Source organism: Panthera onca, chromosome B3 (assembly GCF_046562875.1).
Source record: "Panthera onca isolate mPanOnc1 chromosome B3, mPanOnc1 haplotype 2, whole genome shotgun sequence".
In the NCBI taxonomy this organism is placed as follows: Eukaryota; Metazoa; Chordata; class Mammalia; order Carnivora; family Felidae; genus Panthera; species Panthera onca.
The window spans coordinates 1,947,822-1,973,200 of record NC_138344.1 but is presented as its reverse complement, the minus strand read 5'-3'; the positions used below and the strand labels follow the sequence as shown (position 1 = coordinate 1,973,200).

The 25,379-nt window shown below is 59.7% G+C and overlaps 1 protein-coding gene across 4 annotated transcripts in view; it reads right to left on the bottom strand.

Annotated features, from left to right (window-relative positions):
* Window positions 1–25,379, bottom strand: part of CEMIP (cell migration inducing hyaluronidase 1) — a 129,067-nt gene that overhangs the window by 52,957 nt on the left and 50,731 nt on the right. For 2 of the 4 annotated variants that reach the window (XM_078449087.2, XM_078449089.2), the window contains exon 2: window positions 631–2,088. The exons of the other annotated variants lie outside the window; for them this stretch is intronic. The gene's annotated coding sequence lies outside the window, so the exon portion shown is untranslated. The remainder of the gene's footprint in view (window positions 1–630; window positions 2,089–25,379) is intronic. 4 annotated transcript variants of the gene reach the window in all.

Here is a 25,379-nt window from a genome sequence, read left to right as displayed (position 1 = left end):
TCTTCCAGACTATCTTACATTTAGTCGTGGCCTTGGAATGGAGTTATGGCCAACACAGCCCCAGTGCGGTATGCGAATTCCAGGAAATGCCCTTGAGGGAAGATAAGAGGACCTTCCTCCCGCCTCCCTCCTTCCTTCCTGCTAACTGGAAGGTGGATATGATGGCTGGACCTTCCGGCTACATAGTGCCAGCCATGCGGAAGGTGGCAAAGCAAATCCAGAGGAACATCTAGGCCCTGCCCCTGTGGAGGCCTCGACAGCCCTAGAATATGGGTTTATTTTTATGGGAGAGAGAATTAAATCTCTATGTTGTTAAACTTCCGTTTCATTAAAGCTGCTTCATTTTTTTCCTTTTTACTCATACGGACGGTGAATATGGGACTCTGTCTAGAAAAGCCTCAAGATAGGAACTTTAAAAAGAAGATGCCAGATTCCCCCTGCAGACTAGAATGCACCTGTTAGAGGATGCTTGCTTGTCCTCAGGCCCCATGCGGCCCACACCGAGGGCTCACACTGGGCCTGGGGGGCGACCAGCGCCGGCTTCCCTGTCCGGGGCCCCAGGTCCTGTCCTGAGCGAGACGGAGGCTGTGCCCAGGCACTCACTGACGGAGGGGCCCGAATCTCGCTCACCCAACACAGGCTCCTCCCCTTGAACTCGCTCAGGGACAAGTCTGACCGACCCTGGCCTGTGGGCTCCAGGTAACGCGCTTTGGGGGAGCTCGGGGAGTCGGGCAGGCAGGAGGGTCTGAGGCGGAGCCCCCTGCCCTCTGCCTGGCCGTCCCTCGCAGGCGTGCGGGGAGCTGAGGTGGGGGGAGGAGAAACCGATACTCTTGAGATTCAATGCCCGCGATTTCCTCCCAGCCCGGCCCAGGCCTGGTCTTCGAGAACAACGGGCTCATTCTAGTGCCTCAGCCGGCTGCTGGAGGGACGCATCTCGGCATCTGGGAATGGCGCCTTTCCCATGGTCCCAGAGGAGGAGTGTCTGCGCTAGAAAGGAGGGGGCCCCCGGGACGGGAGGGCTGCATGGCCCTCAGGGGACGGCCACAGCCCCGTTCCAACTCTTCATCGGTTTAGAAAACCCAGAGGAAGCGTGCCATCTGTTGCTGAGAAGGCCCAGGTCGTCGTGGGCTCCTCTGAAGGGGCCTGGACTTTGGGGCCATCAGCCGGGTGAAGGGAGGGGACAGGCACCAAGGCTGGTTGTGACGGGTATGGGAGGCAGTCTGGGCGCGGGTACCCCTTCTGGCCCACTGCCAGGGGCCCCTCAGGAAAGCATCTCCTTCGGTGGCCTCAGATTTCCCGTGGGCAGAGTGCAAGTTTGCGTCCAGCTGTAGCTCTGAGGTCTTCTGATCGCATCATAGTTCATTTCAAAGACCAAAGAAACAAAACAGAATCGCTTTCTGGATGGGCGTGAAAACAATTCCACTTGGCGGTGGGGGCGGGAATCGCGCTCAAAACCTCTTTTCCCCAACATTAAGGAGACCTGTGCCGTGTCTCTGTCTGACCCCCGGAGGCACAGACTTCGTGCCCGGAGAGGGGAACCCCACATTGCTGGGGTCCGAGGGGCCTCTGCACTTTCTCTCTCCGCAGTGGCCGCGAACAGAGACCCCGAGAAGCATTCTGTTGAAGCAAAGCCCCAGACTTTCTCTGATCTCACTGGGGAATTCATCAAGGGGGACAGCTTTCTCCGTGGGCCACTAGAAGCTTTCTGGCGACGAGAGCTGAGATTCGGCCTCTCCGGCTGGCCAGACTCGGTCTCGACCCGGCTCCCAGCTGCCAAAGACCCGGGGAGAGCGCGTTGGCCGATGGCGCTGGGGGTTTCCACAGGAGGCCGCTGGCCAGAGCTGGCCGACCGCTGCCCGATGGCCCCGAGCCGGCGACATCCTACTCCGTTTTCCAGAACAGGAGCATTTCTGCCATCGTGCCGCCGCCCAGGCCTCTCAGGGTCGAGAAGAAGCGGCACCTAACCGGGAACGAGAGACGTGGCCTCCGTCCGCCTGGCCTCGCTGCCTCACGCACCGGCGGCCTGCGATTTGGCTCCTCCTCCGGGAGGCCTGGGCCGCAGCGGCCCCGGGGCCCAGTGCTTGTCACCTGCAGAGACAGGGGGCAGAGTGTTGTTCGAGTGTCCAGAGAAGCCCCCGGACAGTTGCTCAGCCCTCCCCAGAACAGCCTGGCCCCACGGGCCGAGAGACCCACCGCCCCGTGGGGCTGTGCAGGCCGGAATTCTCCAAGAGTACCGGATGTGGGCCCGGAGGAGGGGGAGAGGATCACATGAAGCTCTGCGGCAGGGGTGAGATGGGACCTGCCAGGCTCAGCCGTCTCCCCCTGTCAAACCCACACGAACCCAGACAAGGCTCGGCCCAGCAACCAGCAGGACAGCGTGGTCTGGAGTCCTCGGTCCCGGCCACGCAGCTGACCTCGGGGGGAAGCATCTGACCGCCTGGGGCTCCCTTTTTTTTTTGAATTTTGAATTTTTGTCTGTAAAACCTGAAATGACGCATCCCAAATGCCAAGGTCACTGTGGGATCGAGACGCTTCCAGGCCCGAGCTCTTAGCCCTGTGCCTGCCTGACCCGCGGCCAGCCCCGCCCCCCTCCCCGGTTGTGCGAGCCCCGGGCATCAGGACACGCGGTTGCACAGGTGCTAGAACCAGGGAGAAGGGTCTGAGAACCTGCCACCGGCTGTGTGGCCCCAGACAAGCCACTCAACCTCTCTGTGCCTTACTCTTCCCGATTGTCGAACAGGCTCCTGCTACCCACGAGCAGGAGTTATTTCCGTGAGGGTCAGCGGGACAGGCTGGCTCTAAAGGTGGCGGCTTACCACCGTGAGCGCCGGGGTCTTCCGCACAAAGGGAGGTAAGGAGACGGCCCCGGAGTCCAGAAGAACACGGCGCTCCCTCTCGGCCTCGCTTCGCAGAGTTCAGGGCAAATAGGTGACGTGGGCCCCGTGGGTCTGGACACTTCCCTTACAGTGACACGCGTGTAGACAGGCCACTCTAGTCCCTGCTGAGGCGGGGCGGGGGTTCTCTGGAACCAGCCCCACCCCCTGGATTCTCGTGGGTGCTTTGACTTCCTCTTTTACGCCCCACGGTGTTCACGAGTCTCAGCTGGGCTGAGCTGTGCCCCCCCGAGAGTCCTGTGGTGACGTCTTACCCCTCCGGACCTCGGAACGCGACCGCATTTGGAGAGGGAGCCTTTCAAGAGGGGATTAAGGTACAATGAGGTCCCCAGGGTGGGTCCTGAGTCGGCATGACTGGTGTCCGTGTAAGAAGAGGGTGTTAGGATCACAGACACGGAAGGAGGGGAGAGCAGGTGCGGACACGGGAGGAAGACGGCTGTCGACACACTAAAGAGAGCGGCCTCGGAGGACAGCAACCGTGCTGACCTACAGCCCCCGGAACCGTGAACAGTGAAGCCGCCCCGTCTGTGGCCCCAGCAAACGACGCCGTGTCCCCGAGCGAGCTCATCTTCCCAGGCCTTCGGCCTCCCGTCCGCAGCGATGACACCAAGAGTCCCGGCAAACGCCAGCGTAGCTTTTGCGAGGCTCCGGGCACCGCTTTAGGCCCCGGCCACACGTCGACCGATCTGCTCTTCTGTAGCTGGGGGGCACGGTCAGCCCTCGACACGGATGGGGAAACTGAGGTACAGAGCACGCAACTTGCCCGAGGCACGCAGCCAGCAGGTAGCAAAGCCCAAAGCCTGCTCCCTCCTCCAGAAAGGGCGTTTCTAGTTCCCAAAGATTAAACGGTTTGCGGTCTCGTCTCAAACTGCGAGAACGTAGAAGCCAGAGGGAAAGTCAGCGCTTCTCAAACTCCGTGCACACATGAACCCCCCCGGGGAGCTGACTCAAAGGCAGACCCCGACTCATTGGAGCAGGGCGGGGTGGGGGGGGTCCTCTGAGGGCTACAGAGGCAGCAGGCGGTGACACAGTCAGGTCTGAACCTGGCAGGTCTGGCCCCAAGGACATGCCCTGTAACGCAGGACCGCACCCCTGTCCCCCAGCCGGGCCTCCCACGAGCAGCAAAGGTCGGATTCAAGCCACCTCTCTGCCTCTCGCTATGCGTCAGCGATCCGGAAATCACGGCGCCCAACGCCCCCCGCCCCCAAGGGAGAAGGAAGGGGCAGGGGACAGGGCAGCCCACGCACCTTCCGGACCACAGGGGAACACGGGAGGAGCCCCCGCCCCTGCCCCCGCCCCGGCAGCCCGGGCCCTTTCTCGAATGCTGTGACGAAGGACCCCGGGGACAGGGAGCCCCGCCTGGCCTCCTCAGAGAGAGGCGCTCACAAGACCCCTCGCTCCTGCACACCAGCGTCTCCCGGGGCTGCTTCGAGGACCAGCCCCTCCCCCAGGAAGCACACCCGCCCAGACGGTTCTCACCGCCGCAAAGACCGAAAACATTCCAAGGAGACCCGCGACCTCACAAAGCCCGGCCTCCTCTCCGGAAACCGGGCTCCCGCGTCCTTCCGACCGGCCACGTCGCGTCGGGCTCGCACCACGTAGGAGCAGACACGGCACGAGACCCGCTCCGGCCGGCCCGTGCGTGCGCGCGTGAGTCACGGGGGACTTGTTAAAACACGGGTTCTGACCCGGCAGGTCTGGGGTGGGGCGTGAGTCTGCACTTCCGAGCGGCTCCCGGGGGAGCCTGGACCGCCGAGCTGGGCCGCGCCCTGAGCCACCAGGATCTCCTCATTCACAGATGGGCAAACCGAGGCCCGTCGAGCCAGAGACGGTTGCCCGCGTTGCTCAGGAGAAGCGAATGGAAATCTGAACCAGCATCTGAGAGGGGAATTTCTGCCCGACTCTTAACTCATGGGACGCCTGCCTGTCCCTTCCTTGGCCGGGCAGGGTGGGGGGGGGGGGGAGGGACACAGAAGGGAGGGGGGCCCATCCGGTCCTGCCCCTGTTCCAACCCGGCATCACTTTATGTCACAGTTTGGGGAGTAGACACGTGCCTTTTCCGACGCCCTTGACATGCCCACAGACTCTTAAATGATCTTCCCCAGACAAAACACCTCCTTTGATGCGGGAAATCCCCTCTGGGGAGCCAAGCAGGAGAGATGGGGGGGGGGGTTCCACGGATCAGAGAGATTCGCACCAAGGCTCCCCCAGCCCCGAGCGCTCGGGGTCCTGCCGTGCCACCGAACCCAAGTCCCTCATCACGCCGCCGAAGCAGCGCCCGTGATCCCCGGTCCCATCACATGCGCCACAGGCACCGAAATCGGAACCAGGAGCACGGCCCTCGCAGCAAACCAGACGCAGACACGACGTTTCCTAACGAACAAGTGGCTCCTAACGACTTGCGGCAGCTTAACCCCTGGAGTGAACCATTAGCTACAAGGATAGATCTACCTCTCCTCTTCGTTTCCAGCTCCTCTGCCCGACTCCCGGCCGCTAGGCACATGTGGCTATGCAAACCCGCATTTAAAATCAGGTAGGGCCGCCTGGGTGGCCCAGTCGGTCAGGCATCCGACTCTCGGTTTCGGCTCAGGTCACGATCTCGCGGTTCGTGAGTTCGAGCCCCGCGTCGGGCTCTGTGCTGACCGCGCAGAGTCTGCTTGGGATTCTCTCTCTCTCTCCCTCCCTCTCTCTGCGCCACCACCCCCCCCCCCCGGCTCACACTGCCTCTCTCTCAAAATAAACTTAAAAAAATTTTTTTTAGTAAGAAAAATAATTTAGAAAACCAGGCAAAACGAAACCCGCACATCCTCCGCCCTCCCAGGCACATGTGAAGTGCCCGGAAGCCCCTGGCTGCCAGTGGGAGCGCAGAGCGGAACCCTCCCGTCACCGCCGAACCCCGTCGGTCAGCCCCGGTTCAGAGCCCCAGGATTCGCAGACCATCTGAGTGAGCCGGGTTCCCCGACCAGGAGCGTCGGCCCCCCCATCTGGGGATCGCGGCAGCCTCGCCCTCCCCACCCCCACCCCCACCCGCCGCCCGCTCCGAATCAGAAGCTCCGGGTGGCCCAGCCATCTGTGTGTGAGCCCTCCCAGCGGGGCTCATGTGCGCTCACGTCTGACCCCCGTGAACCTCGTGAGTGTTTGACAGTGTGTTGGCTGAGCGCTAACCGTTCGGCCTGTGTCACCAGACGTATCCAAATTCGGGTCTCAGGTCGGCTGCTTAAGAGCCGGGCTTGGCCGTTCACTTAAGGGTCTAAGCCTCAGCCCCACGGCTGTGAGGTCGGGGAAGCCACCGGAGGGGGTGGAGTGACGCACCCCACGGTGACTGAGCCACGATGGTCCGCCACTGGGAGTCTGTCCCCACCCTCGGGGCCCGGCTCCCGCCGGCTGCGTGGGGCTGCCTCACGTACCAAGTGGGGCCCTTAGGGGCCTCTTCTACTGGTTAATGGGCCGCACTGGGTCATCCGTTCAGAGGCACCACTACACCAGAGACTTTCTCAAAAGCTTGATGTGGGGGACCGCACAGGGAAGTCCCCCCCGCCCCACTCAGCGGTGGTTACGGTGGGGGAGGGAACACACGTGACACAGGGGGGCCCCACGCTGAGCCCCGGGCAGAGGTCGTGCCTGGACGGGGCCCCGGACCAGTAGGCCGTCTCAGCGGGAGGCGCAGGCGGTGGGTGGGGGGGTCCCGTCGGCCCCGGGGCAGGCGGAGGAGGTGCTCTGGCAACAGCTCGGCTCCTGCTTTGCTCCGGGAGGCCCGGCGGCCCTCACACTGGGGCCGAGCGCAGCGCCCGGGAGAGGACAGGAGCCAGACGAAAGGATGAGCCGAGACAGGGCTTAACCACACCACCCGGGATTCACTTACGCTTCTAGCAGCTTCCACGCGGGGCCGGGGAGGGGGGATGCCAGGAGACCCGTGCTCGGGGAGCGGGTCCCGTCTCCGTCCCCAGACGGCTTCCCGCTAACTCCCTCCCGGGCCCCCGCGGGCTTGCACACGTTCTGCCACCTTGACTCCAAGGCCGTCTCTCCCCCTCCTCCCCCGACCTCAAGTCTCTATCAGCTGCTTCTTCCTCGGCACCCTCACCTTACTGACCCAGCCTTTCTTTAATTTTTTTTTTAAACGTTTATTTATTTTTGAGACAGAGAGAGACAGAGCATGAACAGGGGAGGGGCAGAGAGGGAGGGAGACACAGAATCCGAAACGGGCTCCAGGCTCTGAGCTGTCCGCACAGAGCCCGACGCGGGGCTCGAACTCACGGACCGTGAGATCATGACCTGAGTCGAAGTCGGACGCCCAACCCACTGAGCCACCCAGGCGCCCCTGACCCAGCTTTTCTTTAAACTTCTCTCACCCCGTGCTTGGGACTGACTGAACGGTTCCCACTGGAAACTCGGGCTGCGGGCTCCTTGAGGGTAAGCCCATTTTTCTTTTCCCACAGAGCGCAGCTGGGCACACAGCGGCCGCCCGGCGACCCCTGGGCGGCGGGTGCCTGTGTGTGCCGCGTGGCTGCCGAAGGAGCAAACGACTTGGCTATCTGACCGCGCGGCATCGTTGGACTCTTTGTCCAGTGCTCTCGAGAACACCGCGTGGGAGTCCGAAAGCAGCATCCGGAGACGTTTACACAAGCTACCACTTTTCAAAATTATAACTCTCTTTTGAAGTCTCTTAAGTCATACCCTCAGTGGAGGAAAGGAGATGATCTTCCCTCTTGAGGATGTTTCTCTCCCCCCGGGGTCTTGAAGGAAGAGGGGACGTCATGTCCCTGCTGCAGGTGCCTTCTCCCCAGACTCAGAGTCCAAGGCCGGCGTGCCTCTGCTACGGTCAGAGCAGCGCTGGCTGTGGTGAGCGTCCTGGCCCGTCCTCTCCTGCTAAGCCCGGCACTTGCGGGGACGGAGGGATTGCACGCTCTAAAAGGGGACCTCCAGAGGCGCCTGGGTGGCTCAGTCGGTAGAGCGTCCGACTTTGGCTCTAGGTCATGATCTCACGGTTCGTGGGTTCGACCCCCACGTCGGGCTCTGTGCTGACAGCTCGGAGCCTGGAGCCTGTTTCGGATTCTGTGTCTCCCTCTCCCTCTGCCCCTCCCCCAATCATGCTCTGTCTGTCTGTTTCTCTTTCTTTCAAAAAATAAACAAAACATTAAAGCAATGAAAGGTGACCCAAGTGTCCCCGGGTCCCTACCTCCAGTCCCCAGGCACCAGGTGCCCAGCACCTCCAAGCTCACTTACTCACGTGGGAAGTCTGGCCCCTTGCATGGCTCCTCTCTCCCTCCGGGTCTGTCTGGGACTCCTCGAGGGCACCTGCACGCGTCCACGAGCCAGCCCTGTCGCTGTCCATGCAGCCAGTGCCCTGGGACGTCACGGCTACAACCCCGGGTCAGCCCTGCTGAGCTCCAAGTCTGCCCTCGCAGGCTGGGCCTTCCCCCGGGAGAAGAGCCTGTCACTGTGCCTCGGTGGCTGGCACACGGGGGTCCCCAGCACAGAGAACCGCCCGGCTGAGATGGAGGGCCCGCGCTCTGTCACACGCGCCCAGCCGGGTGATGGCTTCTCCCACTGTGGGGCTCCTCTCCCAGCACCTCCTTGCTCCCCCCACCCCCATCGGAGCGTCTGTCTGGTCTGCAAAGCTCATCACGTGGCTCTACCCACCCCCACCCCCGGGGCCGGGCGAGCCTGAGCGGGGGGCGGCGGGAAGGCTCTCGTACCCGGCGTGCCCCCCCTAGACGTCAGAGCCCCTCGCCCCTCCAGGCGGGCGGCTGAAAGGTCAGACGATGCCCAGAACAGCCTGATCGCAAAGCACAGTGACCTCAGAGGGAAGCTTCTCCCAGGGCTCTGAGTCAGAACCCGGAGCTTTCCAACTCAGACCACCAAGCTGCACACCTTCCCGGCTGGCTGAGTGGCTAGGGCAATAAACACTTCATCAATTGTGTTTTTTAACCGAAACTTCTAGCATCAGCAGCTGGCTGGGCATTTCTCCTGGCCTCGGGTCATATCATGTGTGCCTACTTATTTCTGGGGCTCCAGAAAGATCTTTGCAAAACGGCCCCTACCTTCTCATCACGTCCCGCCAGAGTGGCACCTGCTGAACCCCTCCCCCCGCCCCCAAGGGCATCGTGACAGCCCCTGCCGGCCCGTCCTCCACGCCGAGGGGGGCTCCCGCCTGGAAGGGGGCAGGAAGGCTCATTCCCACAAGCCGCTTTATTTCCAGGAGCACGAAATCAGTGCCAAAGAGACCGAAGGTGCGGGAGGTCAGGGGCAGCAGAGGGGAGGGGTGCGGGGTCCGGATCCTGAAGCACCCCCGGGGCAGGAGTTGGGACTTGGCCCTGCCACTTCGGCCCTGGCGGACGGGAGGAGCGGGGGACAGAAGGAGCCCACGTGTGGTTCACAAAGACGCTGTCGGCAGGGGTGGGCCCGGCTGGGCGGGGTGGGGCCTCCAGCAGCAGCCGAGGCCTCCACCGCCAGAGTCGAATGAATCCCACATTCGGGAGTGCCCGCCGCATGACAACTCAGGAAACGAGTCACGGGTTCAGCTCGAGCTCAAAGTCCCGCAGCGGAGGGGCCCGGGTTAAACGAACAGCCAGCGCATCCCGTACCGTTCGCGCTCCGCACAAGGCCTTAGACACCGACAGCGCAGCCTCCTGGAGCCACACGCCAGGCGCCCTACGCGGACTGCGTGCGCCCCACGGACGACTGTCACCGCGACGCCAGCGCCCAGGGGGAAGGGGGGTGACGTGGCAGGGTCTGCAGGGGCTGGCTTGCAGCTGAGTGCGCGCCGGGGAAGGGAAGGTGTTCTCGAAACCGCGGAGCCCCGGAAAACGTTAACTGCCGACAGAGCGGTGTTCCGTGCGGTTCTGGGCCGTGGGTCCCAGGCATTTTCGCGCCGTGGAGCTTAGCTCCAAAGCACCTAGTTCCAGACCGGAGGGAGGGAGGGAGGGAAGGAGGGGAGGGAGGGAGGAAGGGAGGAAGGGAGGAAGGGAGGAAGGAAGGAAGGAAGGAAGGAAGGAAGGAAGGAAGGAAGAAGGAGGGAATGGAAAGGAGGAAGGAAGGCAGGCAGGCAGGAAGGAAGGAGCTGCGGGTCTGGGGCAGGACCCAGTCACCCGGCTTGCACACACACCCTGACGCCTTGGGTGACTGAGGCAGGCAGTGCCCTTCGAGAGGCGCCAGTCGAGACCTGTGCCTGGACTGACGATCTGGTCACCACACAGTACAAACCAGGGCCTTCCTCCAGACCGGAAACAAGGACCTGCGGGGGCAGAAAAATGCTCCCGCGCCCGGGACCAGCCCTTTGTAGGAGGTGCAAGGTCCAGACACGAATTTAGAACAGGAGGTGATGGGGGCACCTCGGTGGCTCAGTCGGTTAAATGTCCGACTTCGGCCCAGGTCACGATCTCGCGGTCCGTGGGTTCGAGCCCCGCGTTGGGCTCCGTGCTACAGCTCAGAGCCTGGAATCTGCTTCGGATTCTGTGTCTCCCTCTCTCTCTGCCCCTCCCCCACTCGCTCTCTCTGTCTCTCTCAAAAATAAATAGTAAAACATTAAAAAAATTTAGAACAGGAGGTGATGAATCTGAGTTTTGCCCGATGGAAGAATGAGTCTTAAGAACCCACAGGGCGGGACGTGCTGCACTTGAACGCAGTGAGACACAGGGAGAACTGGACGGGGCCAGGACAAGGAGAATTCCAGAAGGGACAAAACCAGGCCGTGGGTTCTGGAGCCCACACAGACCTGCGGCACCTGTCCCTTCCTCCAGCAGCCCTCTCTCCTGTGCCCTCCAGCCGTGTGCTTCAAGCGGGGGCTGACCCGCCCACTTTGGCTCCCCACGTAGACACGTGACCCAGGCTGGCCCACGAATACACCCTCCCGCCTGCTGCCGGGATTGCTTCGGGGTGGTCACACGACCCGAGACAAAGAAAGGGTCCAGGGAACTGCCGCTTGTCACCCACTGAGGGTGGTCAGCGTGGAGCTGCCGGGACCACCTGTGCCTTGTACTGAGAGCGCCTGTCTGAGCCCGAGGCGTACACGGAGGAGGGCGGAGCCTGGAGATGGAGAACCGCCATCTCTGAACACCCAGATCCAGCTCTGCCTGAAGCCAGTGCTAACGCCAAACTTGCAATTCCCTGGGCCCATCAACGTCCTTTTATGTTTGAGCCAATGCGAGTTGTGCTGCAGACATTTACCATGGAACCAATCCCGACTGAAGCAGATCCCAGGGGGGAAGGCAAGAGGAAGGTTAGTTGCTCGTAAGCCGTTTGGAGCCCTAGCCGCAGCCGCTGACGGGCCAACGCGGTGACTCTGGCGCACACAGATGTTCCTGTGCCCTAAGACCCCTTCAGAGGTGCTCTTTCCCCGCTGCTCCCGAGCCACACCTGCTGGCTTCCGCGCATCTCCTACCTCCTTCGTCCAGCAGAGCCACTGCCGTGACCCAGGAGGGCCACCACACCCACCACTGACGCGTAGGCCCCGAAAAGCTCCGCCAGGAGCCGGGGCCCAGAGCGCTTACAGGAGAGCCTGGGCCGGGCGAGGTTCGGACGCGAGAGGCGGGCTCATGGCACCTGCCGTGTCTGGGAGCGGGGCTGGAAGGCGGCGGGCTGGGGCTGGCGGCCGTTCAGACGGACCACCTTCCTCCCGGCCCCGTTCTCAGGCTCACACAAACCCCGGAAGGGCAGAGACGGGAGTGTCTGCACAGCGGCCAGACTCTCCCCACTCCTCCCTCTGCCCGGCCGGGTCGGGGTCAGAAGACAACGCCTGATTCTGGTTCAGGTTTGGGCCACAGCCCTCCTTTGAGCGGAGGGGCTGGTCTTCTCCTGGGTTATTTATTTGCAGAAACCACTGTGGCTCCCTACTGCTTCAAACACACCTCCAGGAAGCGACTCGAGGTGGGGTCCCAGCCGAGGCCGGGCGGACGGCCCCACGGGGCCTGCCATCAGGTACCCGTGGTCCCGCAGGCAGGTGTGATTCGCAGCCTTGGGCTCTAAACACAAGTCTGCGGTCTTTGGAAGCAAACGGGCTCTGGTAAACCCACCGGGCAGGAGCACCTAGAAACCCGGGGTCCTGGGAGACCCTGGGCCACGGTCGTCTGGCCTCTGCTTTCTCACTGGGAGGGGAGACCCAGGGCAACGGTACTTTGGTGCTTACTCAGAACTAGGTCCCCCACAGGGGCTGGGACACAGGTGGCTGAGACACCCCACGGGGGCTGGGACACAGGTGGCAGTTCCTGCTTGGAGAAGCTCACCCACCAGCCCTGAGCTCTGGGGACCCTGCTTCAGCACTAGGGGGCCCCAGGGCTCCACACAGTTGTTTCTCCACCGCCCTCCCCTCACACCCCCAACAACCTTTTCCCAGGAAAATTTTCACACACTAGACCAAGGTGAAAGAGTTTCACGGTGACCAACCTACTCATGACCTAGAGGCTACCAGTAACATTTCACTACATTTGCTTTCTCACGTTGCTATGCATCCATCCATCCATCAGCCATCCATCCATCCATCAGGCATCCATCCATCCATCAGCCATCCATCCATCCATCAGCCATCCATCCATCCATCAGCCATCCATCCATCCATCAGCCATCCATCCATCCATCAGCCATCCATCCATCCATCAGCCATCCATCCATCCATCAGGCATCCATCCATCCATCAGCCATCCATCCATCCATCAGCCATCCATCCATCCATCCATCAGGCATCCATCCATCCATCCATCAGGCATCCATCCATCCATCAGCCATCCATCCATCCATCAGGCATCCATCCATCCATCAGCCATCCATCCATCCATCAGCCATCCATCCATCCATCAGCCATCCATCCATCCATCCATCAGGCATCCATCCATCCATCAGCCATCCATCCATCCATCAGCCATCCATCCATCCATCAGCCATCCATCCATCCATCAGCCATCCATCCATCCATCAGTCATCCATCCATCCATCCATCAGTCATCCATCCATCCATCCATCAGTCATCCATCCATCCATCCATCAGGCATCCATCCATCCATCCATCAGCCATCCATCCATCCATCAGCCATCCATCCATCCATCAGCCATCCATCCATCCATCAGCCATCCATCCATCCATCAGCCATCCATCCATCCATCAGCCATCCATCCATCCATCAGTCATCCATCCATCCATCAGCCATCCATCCATCCATCAGCCATCCATCCATCCATCCATCAGCCATCCATCCATCCATCAGCCATCCATCCATCCATCAGCCATCCATCCATCCATCCATCCATCAGCCATCCATCCATCCATCAGCCATCCATCCATCCACCCACCCACCCATCCATCCACCCACCCACCCATCCATCCAGAAAGCAGCCTTATTTTTTGGATGCATTTCAAAGTAAATTGCAAGCAGCAATATACTCCCCCCCCCAAATACTTCAGTATTAACTAGAGTTCAATATTCATTTAAATTTTTAAAACTCTTTGTAGGTAAAATCTACGTGTCGTGAAACGCACAAACCCTAACCGTGCATTTTCTGAGTTTTGAGAAATGTCTCTACCTGAGCGATCCGGCACAGAACGTTATCATCATCCAGAAGGGTCCCCTCATGCCCCTCCCCACCAACTCCCCTCTTGTGAGACACAACCAGGTTCTCTCAGAACCAGGTCACCTGTTCTGGAACTCTGGAGAAATGGAATTGCCCGGAATGCAGTCTTTTGCGCGAGGCTTCTCTCACTCAGCACTTCGGGTTTTTTTTTTATGTTTACTTATTTTTGAGAGACAGAGAGAGACAGCGCGGTTGCAGGGGAGGGGCAGGGAGAGAGGGAGACACAGAATCCGAAGCGGGCTCCAGGCTGTGAGCCATCAGCACAGAGCCCGACGGGGGGTTCGAACCCACGAACCGCGAGATCATGACCTGAGCCGAAGTGGACGTTTAACTGACTGAGCCCCCCAGGCGCCCCTCCGTCAGCATGTTTTTGAGGTTCATGCATGTGATTGTGCACATCAGCAGTGCACTTCTTACAACGGCGGGGCGGTACCCCCAATCGCACGAACGTGCCGTCCTACACACTTGCTTTCGTGTTGTGCTCTGGGGAGCCACACAGGACGGAGTTTAGGGGACAGAAGAGGCCCAACTTTGCTACCAGAACACAGCCAGACAAAGCCGTGTGCGCCGCTGTCCTCGAACCCAACTGCGCTCGGGGTGCAGGTTCCCTGGGGTCGAAGGCCAGCCCTGCCACTTAGCCCTCACGTGACACGGGGAGAATCCGGGTAGCTTTCCGTTCTCCAGCTTCCCCGGCTGCAGGATGCTGGTGATGGCGGGGCCTTCCTCAAGCGGCTGCCGTGAGCAGTGACGTAATCAGATGTGCAAAGTGACTGGCCGAGCAGCGGGCCCCGTCAGTAGGTGCCCTAAATGTTCCCATACGTCGTGAGGGCAGGCTTTGACTTTAGAAGAGGTGAACTTGAACCTCACACATGCCACTAAGCGACCCTGCGATTCTGGGACATTTCCGTAGGTTATTAAAATATGAGCGGCTACGGGGCCCCTGGGTGACTCAACTGAGGACGCGTCCAACTCTTGATTCCGGTTCAGGTCATGAGCTGACCATGATCTGTTCGTGGGTTCGAGCCCCGCGTCGGGCTCTGTGCTGACAGCTCAGAGCCTGGAGCCTGTTCCTGATTCTGTGTCTCCCTCTCTCTCTGCCTCTCCCCCGCTCCTGCTCTGTCTCTTAAAAATAAATAAATGTAAAAAAGAATAAGAACAAAAATATCTCTCTCTGCCCTGCTTGCTCTCTCTCTCTCAAAACAAATAAGTAACCATTTTTTAAAAAATAAAATAAAATAGGAGTGGCTTCATCATATTTATGATATTATCTCGTGGATTTATTTTCCCTCTTCCAATTCTTTCCTCTTTCCACTCAACTTTGTAGACTGACCCCCTTCAACGTTCCAGGCAAAGACTTCTCTCCAGCACATAAGGCTGTTCCTTTCTTCTGCCTGATGAGATCATTTTAAAAGATGATGGACACAAAGTGCTTAGGAAGGCAGCAGTATGCAGTAGGCGCTCTATAAAAGTGACCTCCTACCACCAGCAGAACAGCGACTAAATCCTAGGTGCTGGCGACAGCGCATGCTCAAGGAATGGCCCCGAAGCGTTGTTGCCCTGAGAAGTCAGGAGCCTTGGGCCCCCACCTGCAGAAGGTACCGGAAGGGGGATCCCAGAGGAGACCCTGCAGGGGCCTGAAGTGTCCCCGGGGTCCTCAGCCGGTGCCTGGGGCTGCAGCCCTTGTGTGGGTCACGGCCAGGGGAGTTGCCCGCCGCACACAGAGCCCCCGCCTCAGGCTCTGGCCTCCTTTGCCGAGCTGAGCTGCAGCCCGGGACGCTGGCCCACATTCAGCCGAACTTGGCCGTGTTGCCTGAGATCTTCCAGAAGCTTCAGCTGGAAAAAGTTAGTCCTTGCTTTTCCCCATAAAATGGGAGAGAGCGGCCATGGGTAAGGGAGGAGGTGGGACTGTCAGCTCGGGGCAGGTCCCGCGGGCATCCCGAGGGTCTGCAGGGGCCGTGACGGCGCCTGGCTGAGACCAGATTCCAGCACTACCTGAATCCAGCCTCTTCCGGCCCCTGATGGTGAGTTTGCTCCTAGTGTTGTATTTCCAGCACCTTGCAGCAAGGATGGGCCTTGAGGACCACTGAGTCCATGGCTTGGCCAGGGTCATATTGAAGATCCAAAGCTGGGTCCCAGTTCAACTCAACATACATGTATCATGTATTGGGTTGAAAATATGGAACTGTCAATATTGAGCCATTTTCATCTACAAAAAAAATGGCAGGTTCATGTCATTCAATCTACCCAGGCCCTCTTAGGTGTACGTTGTTCGTCATCCTGGAGTCTGGGCAAGTGGGGTGGGGGGCACAGAGGCCAGGGATCCGTGCTTGACCTTACAGTTATCCTGGGGTATATAATCCATGTTCCATGTGGCAATCTCTTCCTAAATAGTCCTACATCTTTTATTTTTTGAGACAGAGGGAGAACAAGTTGAGGAAGAACAGAGGGAGAGAGAGAGAGAGAGAGAGAGAGAGAGAGAGAGAGAATCTCAAGCAGGCTCCACACCCACCACTGAGCCCAACTCAGGGCTCAATCCCATGACACTGGGATCATGACCTGAGCCGAAATCAAGAGTCGGACGCTCAACCGACTGAGCCACCCAGGTGCCCCAATAGTCCTACCTCTTTCTATGAGATCCACACCACTCGATGTGGTCAATTACTTTCTCAGGGCTTCAGAGACGCCCCTCTTCTGAGGTTTCCCAAAGGTCTGCTATGAGCCAAGGCTTGAGTCTGTGCTCCAGACCGTCTGTGACCTGCCCTTTCTCAGGACGGGTCTTCTTGGGCCATCGTTGTTCAGTAGGACTTGGGACTCCCAGGCCAACTGACTGGACCGGTGGGTACAACTGGCCAAAGCTAAGCTGGTTCTTTCTCTGCTGGTTCCAGCCCTTTCTTACGGCCGGGCTTTATACCTGTCTTTGATTCTAGGAGACACTCCCTGGGTCCTTATAACAAATCCAACCCCATGCTCTTTTTATCCACTTTTTTTAAATCTCGCTAAGTTTAAGTCAACTTGGTTTCTATCATTTGCAACCAAAGGAGTCTTGGTTTTTCAGTCCATAAAGGAGTAACCACGCCTTTCTCTCTGAAGGTCCTAAATGGGCCTAAATGGGTTCAGAGACAACGCATTTCCTGTGTGGCTTTCTACCCTATCCTCAGTGACTCTCTCACGTGGCCACGATCCCATCTATCACGGCCACGACTCTGTCAGGACAGAGGATGTGATGCCCCCGACTCACCCCATATGCCAGGGCTGGACAGGAGTGAGCGGGGCGGGCTCATGAAGGGCTCGGAAACATGGCACCACGAGGGCGGGTCGTCGGGGGCATTTTGCCACTCGACTATTTAGGCACCCATTAGCAGCTGCTCTCGTGTGTCTACAATTCAATTCGTGTTGGAACAAAGACATGCCCGAGATCAAATAAACAGCTTCCAGGCATTGAGCACTGCACGCACTCTGTCTTCCCCTTTGGTATTGACATTAAGACAAGCGCCACCTTGTCTGGCTGCTCTCCAGGGTCCTGGCATGGCGGGCTGAAAGGGAGGGGCGAGAGAACAGCCCTGAGTGGGTTGGGACATGACAGCAGAGGGGTAAAGCCTTCTTTGAATGGGGACAGAAGGGTTTGTGGTTTTTGTTTTTTTTTTTTTTTTAACATGTTTCTGTATAAAGGAAGATTATATGCCAGAGGAAATGTTTGCAAACTGGGTCAGGACAGTTCCCAAGCCATAAAAACAGACTGCTGTCCTCAGGACCAAACTAACACCATTGCTACTCTTAGTTACCGTTGAGACCTCTCCAATTTCCAAAAACAAAACAAAACAAAACAAAACAAAACCAAAGCATCGAAAGTAGCCATTGATTCCCAACAGGTTCTGATTCAAATGACACACATTGAGTGCCTTCTATGCGCCAGGCACTGGGTTATTCACTTACTACCCGGTTCGTCCTCACCTTATCCCAGAGGTTAAGTGATTTGTCCCGATTCACATACTTAGGAAGTGAGGCGTCTCTTCTAGGGTCCAAACTGTCAGACTCTGAAGCCACTGCATTTTTTTTTTTCTAGCTGCTTTGCTATTCTCAGAAACTAACAGTCCCTCGGCTGGATCACAGTGAACTGTCAGACAAGTGTCCCCTCTTGCCCAGCACACTCGGTCCCCTCCCTCTCTTGCTCATGAACCCGTCCACCCACATGGAAGTTCTACCAGAAACGTCCACCTCCTCGTCCTCTCCCGGCTGTGGGCCCCAGCACAACCACTATACTGCCTTGCTGGACATTCACGGTGGCCTCCTGACCAGTCTTCTGTCCCCAGTCTCTCTCCCCTTCTGACTCGTCCCCTACACCGCTGCCGAAATAGGTTGGCTCTCATCTCTTGTGCTTTGCGCCCTTCCAAGACCCTTGAGGTCTTGTGAGGTCCTTTGCCAAGTGGCCCCCACCTGCCTACCCAACCTCACCTCTTGCCAATCTCCATCCTGACCCTACCTGCTGTGTTCAGGCCACCCCGGGCCACCAGAAGACCGCCCCCCCCCCGCAAGCCCCATACACCTCCTCTTCCTTGCACTGATCTTTCTGCCTAGAAGGTTCTTTTCCAGCATCACCGCCTCGAGAAACCCTACCACCCGTCCAGGACGACTTACAAGTTACCTCTTCCTGGACCCTGTATTAGATTCCCGAGAGGAATTAGTCACTGCTTTCCTTCTCATTTCCCTTCCCTGTTGAACACTTGTCCTTGTTCTTTATTATTATTACTGTCAAACAATTTGTTACATCTCTCCCATGCTAAAACACAAGCTACAAGAGGGCAGGGGACCTTACTTTTTTCACCTCTGTGCCCCTGGTCCAGGGACTGGCACAGAAGAGGGACTCAGGGAACGCTTGTTGCGTGAATAATAGAATCAAGGTGCCAAAGAGAGATTCATCAGTCCGCTGGTCACAAGCCCACCCCGCTGTCTCCTTGACCCTGCCCTCTCCCTGTCTGGCCCTGCTGTGGAGGGCCTCCCAATGGTCTGCCCACCTCCTCTCTCCTGAGACCCGGCCTTCCCACTCACACGCGGTCACTACGGGGCCTCCCACGTGGGTCAGCACCCCTCGGTGCGACCATGGAACACCTGCTCCAGCCACACCAGTGAGTCCCTCCCCCGGGCTTTCCGACTTGGGGCCAGAGATGGGGCTTGAGGACAGTAGGTGCTGTTCCAACAAGGCAGCAGTCCTGTCAGCTTCCCTGTCCCCCATCGGTCCACAAGATCCAATGCAGAGAGAGGAGCAGGGGAAACAGAGTCAGGGAAGGAGAGTCTTGACTACCTTTGAGTCTGGCTTCCAGTTGCCCTGAGGTCAGACCCCCCACTACTCATTTTACAATCTGGTCTTTCAAATCCAGTGAGCCGAGGGTTTGCGGAGCCCTCACCTTCTCCTTTTGGCTGAAGTTACTTTGGGTTGGGTTTCTGTCGCTCACAACCCCAGAACCCTGACATGCAGAGAAACCTGGACGAAAACTGGGCTGGTGCTGGCTGGGGTCCCGTGCTGTGGCTCCCCGCCCCTGCACCCTGCACAGACATGGTCCACAAAGTCCCTTACAACATGGTGGCCCCTCCTCACTCCACCCTCCGGACCTGTCTTCTGGGAGGAGTGAAAAGGGGACACCAATAAGGAAGCTGTCACCCACCCACTGTCTCCTTGAACCAGTCTCTTGGCCAACTCCCACCAAAGCTTCCCCTGCACTTTTAGCCCCGCCTGGCGGGCCCCCCGGCCCTCACACGGCTTTCCCTCTCCCACCCCCTGACTGGACGGCCTTACAGAGCTCACCCTCTCTCTCCGGCCCACCTTGCCAAAGGAATCTTCCTCGGACACATATCCACTGCATTCAGTCTTGCTCAGAAACATCTAGGCTGCCCTTTCCCCCCAACGGTGGCCCGTCCACTTTTGACAGCTCGGGACACTGTGGTCCCTCCATAACTCACCACACGTTGTGCTGGTCAACCTTCAGAGTCATGGGCCACACACGGTCTCCCAGGCGATCGCCGGAGGTTTCCGCCTCTGGGTCTTCCCTCACTCAGCGCCCGGCCCAGAAGCCTCTCGCACCTATTCATGTATTTTGCTTACTTCTCCATATTTCCATTCTGCCTTACTTCTGAGAACTTCCCCCAGTTACCCTAATCGACCCCCTTGCTTCTTGATAAGTTTTCTTGCTCTCTCCCTCTCCCCGTTGCCCACTCCACTCACCCCAACATGACTTTCAGATTAAGAGAAACTCTCTGTGTCCTTTGGAATCCTCCCCTCCACCCCATTCATGCGGCCCGTGTCTCAAGCCAGGACTGGCCCACGGTCTCCTAGGTCCTGGCAGAGCTGGGCGTATGACGGGGTGAGTAGGGAGGAGGCGGCCAGGATGACTCAGGGGTCTGTGGCCGGGGTGGAGGGGCCCCGGCGAAGGGAATGGTGAGCAGATTTCCCAGCTGGCTGACTTCCCGGCTACATCTGAGACGCTGTGGCAGCCACGGGTAGATGTGCAGTAGGCAGTCGTGTGGGTGGGTTGGAAGATGGGGAGAGAGATGTGGGTTGTAGACACGCTTCAAAGAGGCCCCGAGGCCGTGGGGGAGGGTGCGGACCCATCAGGGGCCCCAGCGGCCGGGCGGAGGCCGAGGCCAGAGCCCTGGGGGCACAGAACTGATACAGCTGGGGTGACCCTGCCAAGTCCACGTGGGCCCTTCTCGGGGGGCTGCCCCCCCCGGCAGTGTAGGGCTGGCCCCGCCTTCGAAGGCTTCTGGGCACAGCTTCCTTCCACCGAGGCTCTCCTTCCTGGCCATGAGCACCTGCCCCCTCCCAGCCAGCAAAGCTGCCGGGGCCTGTGGAGCCCCCGCCTGACATGTGTGGGGCTGCCGGCCAGGCCCCCACCTGCTGGGCCAGGCACCCCGCCTTTCCCTGCCTCCAGTGGGGGCCAGCGCGGCCTCTGCTCCCACAGGCTCCAGGCCGCTCGGGCTCTCAGAGGTTCTCCCTCCGGGGACACTTCCCGTCCTGCTGGTACTTGCCAGAAGATCACCCAACCCCTGGAGAGGTTCTCCACGAACAGGGCGCTGCGCCCCGAACTCCGTCTGTCTCCCCAGAAATGCCAGGCGCGGCCCGTGCGCGGGCCAAAGCCAACGGCCCCGCGGGCTCAGGTCTCGGCGGGACGAGGCTGTGCCTTCGCCACCAGCTGTTCCTGAGACAACAGGCCTGCAGATGCACTACAAGGTGGGGAGCGGGCTGTGTGGGGCCAACCCCAGACGTCAGAGTGGGAGGCAGGAGCTGCCGCGGGCGCCGTCTGGGACCCAAATCCCTCATCGGCCCTTTCCCAGACCATGGGCTGTCGGGGGCCAGAGTGAGAGGGTCTCCCTCGGCCCGCCCAGACCATGCAGCATCCTGCACGGCTCTCTCTCAGGGTTCCTTTTCCTTTCTTTTCCTTTCTTTCCCTTTCTTTCCCTTCCCCTCCCCTCCCCTCCCTTCCCTTTCCTTTTCTGACTTTCCAGTAAATAATTCACTTTCTGTTTTGCCTGGGCCGTCCCCTTCCTTGTTCGAACGGCCATGTTTATGTGCAGAGCCCTGTGGCCTCCAGGCTAAGGTCCCCCCTGTCCTATAGGAGGTATTGGTGCGGGGCGGGGGGGGCGCACAGGCTCGACAGCCATGCATCACGGCATCACGGCCTCGCCGAAAACCACGGGGGAGTCCCTGGAAGCGCGTGCACGTTCCCAGCGCACTGTCCACACCTGCTGTCCCCGGCCCCCGTAGGCGAGGTGGGCGGGCCGGTCGGCATCCGGAACCAGGCGGGCCGTCGTCCGCCCCAGCACCGCATAGCTCTGATCAAGGCCACGGCTTCGCCAGGCTGGAAGAAGGGGCCTCCGAATGGGCCTCCGAGCACCTGGAGGGAGGACCTGTCTTCTTGGTGGCATCGCTTGCCGCCGCCTCTGGTGACCAGGATCGTCCCACGGCCACAGATGGCAGCTGCCAGTCAAGGGCATCTTGCTGCCCAGGAGTGGGAAGACCTATCTGATGCCGAGGGTCCCGCACCCGGGGCGCACGGCCTGAAGGACCTAATCGGCACCCCACGGTGACTGCTGGACACCCCTGCCAGCCTCCTGGTGGCTCACACTGGCTTTATCCATAGCCTCTCTTCCACGGAGCCTGAAGTTCACTAGCCACCAGCTCCACAAAGCCACCTAGGGACGCCCAGGGCATTGAAATACACGAACTCTCAAGCCCTTCCCTGGAGATCTTGATTCCGTACGTCTGGCATGGGACCCGGGATTGCACCTTTGTAAAAATGCCCTTGGGGCTCCTGATCCACAGCCAGCAAAAGGGAGCCACCTGCAGCCCCCCAAGTCTGCGCCCAGAACCTCAAGGCTCACCAGGCTTAGATACTTGTGGCCGAGGGGCGCCTGGGGGGCTCAGTCGGTTGAGCGTCCGACTCTTGGTTTTGGCTCAGGTCATGATCTCATGGTTCGTGAGTTCAAGCCCCGTGCTGGGCTCCACGCTGAAGGTGTGGGGCCGGCTTGGGATTCTCTTTCTCCCTCTCTCTCTGCCCCTCCCCCACTTGCACCCACGCACGCTCTCTCTGTCTCTCTCTCCCTCTCAAAAAGAACTGAGCTGGTCTCCAGGCTGCTGCTTGTTGCCAAGCAGTGACCCCACTCGGCGGTCTGCTCAAGTCCAGCCAGGCCAGCGTCAGGAAGCTCATTGCCTGGAGCATAGTACGTGCTCACTAAATGTCACCTTGCCTGTTGGTTGCCGCCACGGTGCATGTGCCAACACCGCTGGTCTCAGAATCCATGCACGCTGCCACTCCGAGAAGAGGAGTTTGGACACATCCCATTTGCACATCGGTTCCATCGGCCCAGACGGCCAAGCACACGAACAGCAGCTCCAGAGGCCTGTGACCTACAACAGCGTCCCGGGTAGGGCGGGCTCTACACAGAGTCGCCTACCCCACAGTCAAGGCACAGCTAGTGCTGTTGGGAACGCGAAATGGCGCGGTGGCTTTGGGAAACCACAGAGTTACCGTACGACCAAGCAATGCCACCCCCAGGGATGCGCGTGCCCAAGGGAAGCGAAAACATACCTCCGCAAACAGAAACCTACACGGGTGTTCGCAGAAACACGATCCAGGACCGCCCAGAAGAGAAACGATCCAGAGGTGCATCCACAGAAGGGTGCATGAACAAAATGGCACACCCGTACCACGGAGTATTATTCAGCCATGAAAAAAGAAGAAAGCTTTGGCCCCCGCTACATCATGGACGAAGCTGGAAGACGTGACGCTCCGGGAAAGAAGCCAGACGCCAAAGGCGGCTTTTTGTACGATACGACATCGCACGGAATGCACAGGTCACGCAACAAGTCCATGCAGACACAAAGCAGGTTGGTGGCTGTCGGGGCCCCGGGGGAGGGAGAGGGTGCCTGCCGACTGGGGTTGACGACATGATCTGAGAATACAGAGTAGGGGCGATGACGGTTGCGTTCTGTCAATACGCTAACGAGCACGTTAAAGAATAGGTTTCACGGTATGCAAATTAAAGCTCAAGCTGTTAGGAAAAAAAACCCAAAACCCTGAGCCCTGTCACTTGCTCCCCATGGGCCGTCGGACAAGTTACTCAGCCGATATAAAAGGTAAAACACCCTGAATCAGAGAGCGCCTATGAGTCACGTGGTACCTGCGAGCCCTCCATAAACCATCATTCCCATTATCGTCGTCAGTTATCATTATCTCATGCGTAATGGTCCCGAGCCGGGATCTGTCAACAGCACAGCCCGAGGAAGGACCGTGGTTCTGTTTACCGGCACAGAGGGAGGGGCCGGTCGGAAGGTATGCACACGGCCTCACACCTACGAAGTAGCTGGTTCAAGATTCAGAGGTTCTCATCTCCCTCCAACGTCTAGCATGCGCTTACTCGTTCATTCATTCAACAGTCCAGCACTAAGCCAGGCGCTGGGAACATCGATAGTCAACAAATCAGCGGTGGTCCGCACCCTCTCGAAGTTGACCGTCTACTGGGGCGTCAATGGGTACCAACTCGGGTCATAACCCAAGTGCGTGATTACAAGCGACGTGACGAGTTATGTTACGTGAGAACGTGGGATGCCATGAGAGTGTGACAGGGGAAGTAAAGGCAGGCCGGACGGGGGGGGGGGGGGGCAGGGAAAGCTTCAGGGTATCCAGATTGCTGCAAGACGCGAGTGACGTGTCCAGGGCACGAGGGCAGAGAGCTCCTGGCTGGCGGAGTGACTGGGTGAGCGCGTGAGTGTGGGGCCCACGCCCACTGTGCGCGTGAGTGTACGAGCGTAGGGGAAGGTGTCCAGCCAGAAACTCCGGAAACTCGCCGGGACCGAAGCACACGGTTTGTACGGGGATACAGGCTGATGTGGGCGGGCAAGGAAGCACCCGTCCCCCGCCCCTCCAGGACAAATTTCGGGGCGGAGTGGGCGGGGCGGGGGGCACGCCCACGGAGGACGGAGTCACGCGGAGGTGCAACCTGACTGGGCGGGACAGGGTGTGTTGGCGAGCTCCCCCAGATCTGCATGGGGGAGGCAGGAGGGGGCGCGCCCTGGGCGCCCCAGCTGTCGGCTGCCTCTGCGTGAGGGTCCGGGATCCCAGCCTGCCGCGTCCCAATTTCCCGGGTCTAATCCAGCCACCTGGTGACTTGGTCTGCCTCAGACAGGACTTTCCAGCTCCGTCATGGGCCGCCTGCCCCGTCCCAGGCCACGGCCAGGGTCACCATGGCACGGATGACGGCTGGAATGAGTCCTGGACCCACGAACCACAGCCCGTTCGTGGGAATGTCACACGCAAACACCTGCCTTTCCTGGACAGTGACCAGGGGACGAGGGAAGAGGAGGACACAGAAAACCAGAACAAAGGGGGGTGATGGTAAGAGTCCCCATTTTCCTTCTTATGAATCACTGTCTGGGTTTTTCTACACTGCCATGTAGCACAATATCTACCTGATGTTACCTCTTCAAACATTAGCTTCCTCCTCCCGTACGTGATTATCAAATCACTGACCACTACCGAAAGTTACTTAAGTTTATCCGTCTATTACTTCAAAGGCATTCCACAAACCGTATTTAGGGGCGCTCTAGACCAGCGGACTTGGAGGTTCTTCTGGCGCTTAAAGACGGACAAGTATCGGGCGTGTGGCCCGCCCCCCGGGGACAGCTGGGTCCGGGGCCACCTCTACTCCCGCCCAGACCTGCCCGGCCCCTCTTGGCTCGAGCTCCTCGCCCAGCCTCTCTGTGCTCCCGGACCATCTCCGTCATTCCAAGCTGCCCGCTGTCCCCAGGCACGCGTCCCGGGGGTGGTGGGCCCCGAAGTGGGTGGGGGCACAGGAAGTGAGGGACAGCCCCACGCAGGGAGCAGCTGGTCGGGTCCGACCGGCTTACGGGGCCAGGAGTGAAATGAGCAGACGTGCCTCAGCCCTGAGTCATCCAGGGGGAGGGGGGGTGGCTGTCGGGATCACGCCCCCAACCGCAGAGGCAGCGGCCACCCAGGGAGGCCAGAGAGGACGGGGAGGGCAGAGCGGTCACCTGGCTGGCTGTGCAGGAGGGTCCACAGCTGTTCCCGCCCCCTCCTGCCCCTCCGTCCTGGCATTCGGCTTATTTTGACAGCCCCTGCTTCTGGCCGGAGCTTGGCCGGCTCTCTTCTCCGGGATACACGGAGCTGTCAGGGAAGGGGCGCAGGCAGCTGCAGGAAGGGGCAGACAGCGGTGGGGGCACCCGGCAGGAAGCCCACGCCTACTGACCAGCTGCTCCGGGGCTGGCCCTGAGCGCCAGGGAGGCCACTCCGGGCCACGGAGTGGTTGGGGGCAGGGAGCCTGGGCGTCCTGCCTTCCTGCAAGGTGGGTGTGCGTGGCCAGTCTCCCCAAGGGCACGCCCCGTGGAGAGTCAGCGACCTGGGACCGAGGAGAAGC